The following is a 4,242-nucleotide window of genomic DNA, read 5'->3' as shown; positions in this document are numbered from 1 at the left end:
ACTCACGCTCTCGCGGGGGGAATCCATTGACAGCTTCAATATACCTAGTGCGCATGTCTGTGACGTCAAAATGGGATTTCCCTATGACGTGCGCGCTACGTGAATGCTGGAAGTGGATTCTTCCTTCCGTGAGTGTAGGGCGATGCGCATGCGCAATTGAGACTGATCTGTGTTAACTCCACTATAAGAAGCTGCACAGTACAGTGGTGTGAGTACCTCCTTGCTGATAAAGCTAACGCGAAACGCGCGTCCAAGGGTGTCTCCTGGGTGTGAGTGTCACAGTTAGAATGGGTAAGTCACCTTAATATAAACAATAGTATGTAAAAGCTGCATAGCTGTATAGCCGCATAGCTACATAGCTCTTTATTTGTATCCTATGCTTAAGGCAGGGACTGACTCTATATGTGGTTATATTGACAGCATGTCTGCATACATGAGGATATTAGTGTTGTAAAAATATGAATATATTCGGATGACCTACTACATCATATGTGTTATTGCTCACCTTGCAGAGACTATATATCGAGTCTCTCCAATCACACCTCTATTTATTTTTAATCATCTTTGTGATAATTGTATTTATGTATATTTAATAAAGTTAATGTCATTTTATTAAGCATACGACTCCGACTGGTGCTTGTAGGTTATATATTTATTATGGAGTGCGCTTTCCATAAAATATCATGTCCTGATTGGGATAAAAGGTGGGCGACGATTATGACTAATTAGCTAATCCTCACCAAACATGTGGTATTCTGTGAATTCAATAATAGTCTTATTTCTTTTTAACTGCCCTGAAAATTAAGAACTGCACTGTGATTGGTTGCACTGGGTAACGGGGCACATAGTTTTGAAGGACGGCCCCATGTGATAACTTTGTAAATTTGTCCCATTTGCATTTTGGGCCCTTAGCATCCATTAGATAGATAGATACAGCGCGCACACACGGTCAATAACCCCGCTCACTTCAGTGCCAAAATAGCAATCCCACTGACAGCCATGACGGGACTTTCCCCTCTTCTGCTAGGGTGCAACACAAGGTAAGAGGAGTCATAGCCATTAATATGGGGCTCCTCTGGTCAGGACGGCACAAATATCCCACTACTTCTGTGGAGGAACTACAAATGAAAGCATATCCTTTTCACTTTAGGTGCAGTGTTCTGGGATTTGTAGTTCTACAACTGAAGACAAACCTTAATTCTATATATAAGCACAATTATAGACAATATTAGCACAGCCCCTCTTCTACTAATGGAGTGTGTCACACACACTCTCTCCCTGCCCTCCATGTGTAGTGTGGGTCTGTCACACACGCTCTCTCCCTGCCCTCCATGTGTAGTGTGGGGTCTGTCACACGCTCTCTCTCCCTGCCCTCCATGTGTAGTGTGGGGTCTGTCACACGTGCTCTCTCCCTGCCCTCCATGTGTAGTGTGGGGTCTGTCACACGCTCTCTCTCCCTGCCCTCCATGTGTAGTGTGGGGCCTGTCACACGCAGTCTCCCTGCCCTCCATGTGTAGTGTGGGGTCTGTCACACGCTCTCTCTCCCTGCCCTCCATGTGTAGTGTGGGGTCTGTCACACGCGCTCTCTCCCTGCCCTCCATGTGTAGTGTGGGGCCTGTCACACGCAGTCTCCCTGCCCTCCATGTGTAGTGCGGGGCCTGTCACACACACGCTCTCTCCCTGCCCTCCATGTGTATTGTGGGGTCTGTCACACACGCTCTCTCCCTGCCCTCCATGTGTAGTGTGGGGTCTGTCACACGCAGTCTCCCTGCCCTCCATGTGTAGTGTGGGGCCTGTCACACACGCTCTCTCTCCCTGCCCTCCATGTGTAGTGCGGGGCCTGTCACACACACGCTCTCTCTCCCTGCCCTCCATGTGTAGTGTGGGGTCTGTCACACGTGCTCTCTCCCTGCCCTCCATGTGTAGTGTGGGGTCTGTCACACACGCTCTCTCTCCCTGCCCTCCATGTGTAGTGTGGGGTCTGTCACACGTGCTCTCTCCCTGCCCTCCATGTGTAGTGTGGGGTCTGTCACACGTGCTCTCTCCCTGCCCTCCATGTGTAGTGTGGGGTCTGTCACACGTGCTCTCTCCCTGCCCTCCATGTGTAGTGTGGGGTCTGTCACACGCGCTCTCTCCCTGCCCTCCATGTGTAGTGTGGGGTCTGTCACACACGCTCTCTCCCTGCCCTCCATGTGTAGTGTGGGGTCTGTCACACGTGCTCTCTCCCTGCCCTCCATGTGTAGTGTGGGGCCTGTCACACACGCTCTCTCTCCCTGCCCTCCATGTGTAGTGTGGGGTCTGTCACACACGCTCTCTCCCTGCCCTCCATGTGTAGTGTGGGGCCCGTCACACACGCTCTCTCCCTGCCCTCCATGTGTAGTGTGGGGTCTGTCACACGCTCTCTCCCTGCCCTCCATGTGTAGTGTGGGGTCTGTCACACACACGCTCTCTCCCTGCCCTCCATGTGTAGTGTGGGGTCTGTCACACACACGCTCTCTCCCTGCCCTCCATGTGTAGTGTGGGGCCTGTCACACGTGCTCTCTCCCTGCCCTCCATGTGTAGTGTGGGGTCTGTCACACGCTCTCTCTCCCTGCCCTCCATGTGTAGTGTGGGGTCTGTCACACACACGCTCTCTCCCTGCCCTCCATGTGTAGTGTGGGGTCTGTCACACGCTCTCTCTCCCTGCCCTCCATGTGTAGTGTGGGGTCTGTCACACACACGCAGTCTCCCTGCCCTCCATGTGTAGTGTGGGGTCTGTCACACACGCTCTCTCCCTGCCCTCCATGTGTAGTGTGGGGTCTGTCACACGCAGTCTCCCTGCCCTCCATGTGTAGTGTGGGGTCTGTCACACACGCTCTCTCTCCCTGCCCTCCATGTGTAGTGTGGGGTCTGTCACACGCAGTCTCCCTGCCCTCCATGTGTAGTGTGGGGCCTGTCACACGCTCTCTCCCTGCCCTCCATGTGTAGTGTGGGGTCTGTCACACACGCTCTCTCCCTGCCCTCCATGTGTAGTGTGGGGTCTGTCACACGTGCTCTCTCCCTGCCCTCCATGTGTAGTGTGGGGTCTGTCACACACGCTCTCTCCCTGCCCTCCATGTGTAGTGTGGGGTCTGTCACACGCAGTCTCCCTGCCCTCCATGTGTAGTGTGGGGTCTGTCACACACGCTCTCTCCCTGCCCTCCATGTGTAGTGTGGGGTCTGTCACACGCAGTCTCCCTGCCCTCCATGTGTAGTGTGGGGCCTGTCACACACGCTCTCTCTCCCTGCCCTCCATGTGTAGTGTGGGGTCTGTCACACACGCTCTCTCCCTGCCCTCCATGTGTAGTGTGGGGCCTGTCACACACGCTCTCTCTCCCTGCCCTCCATGTGTAGTGTGGGGTCTGTCACACACGCTCTCTCCCTGCCCTCCATGTGTAGTGTGGGGTCTGTCACACGCAGTCTCCCTGCCCTCCATGTGTAGTGTGGGGTCTGTCACACACGCTCTCTCTCCCTGCCCTCCATGTGTAGTGTGGGGTCTGTCACACGCAGTCTCCCTGCCCTCCATGTGTAGTGTGGGGCCTGTCACACGCAGTCTCCCTGCCCTCCATGTGTAGTGTGGGGCCTGTCACACGCAGTCTCCCTGCCCTCCATGTGTAGTGTGGGGCCTGTCACACACGCTCTCTCTCCCTGCCCTCCATGTGTAGTGTGGGGCCTGTCACACACGCTCTCTCTCCCTGCCCTCCATGTGTAGTGTGGGGTCTGTCACACGCAGTCTCCCTGCCCTCCATGTGTAGTGTGGGGTCTGTCACACACACGCTCTCTCCCTGCCCTCCATGTGTAGTGTGGGGTCTGTCACACGCAGTCTCCCTGCCCTCCATGTGTAGTGTGGGGTCTGTCACACACGCTCTCTCTCCCTGCCCTCCATGTGTAGTGTGGGGTCTGTCACACGCAGTCTCCCTGCCCTCCATGTGTAGTGTGGGGCCTGTCACACGCAGTCTCCCTGCCCTCCATGTGTAGTGTGGGGCCTGTCACACACGCTCTCTCTCCCTGCCCTCCATGTGTAGTGTGGGGTCTGTCACACACGCTCTCTCCCTGCCCTCCATGTGTAGTGTGGGGTCTGTCACACGCAGTCTCCCTGCCCTCCATGTGTAGTGTGGGGTCTGTCACACACACGCTCTCTCCCTGCCCTCCATGTGTAGTGTGGGGTCTGTCACTTTCTCCTTGCCCTGTCATCCAGCAAACTGCAATGTTCTACAGCTATCT

Source organism: Phyllobates terribilis, unplaced genomic scaffold (genome assembly GCF_046119375.1).
Source record: "Phyllobates terribilis strain yellow unplaced genomic scaffold, ASM4611937v1 Scaffold_11__3_contigs__length_659146591, whole genome shotgun sequence".
In the NCBI taxonomy this organism is placed as follows: domain Eukaryota; kingdom Metazoa; phylum Chordata; class Amphibia; order Anura; family Dendrobatidae; genus Phyllobates; species Phyllobates terribilis.
Note: the sequence above shows the minus strand (reverse complement) of the source record.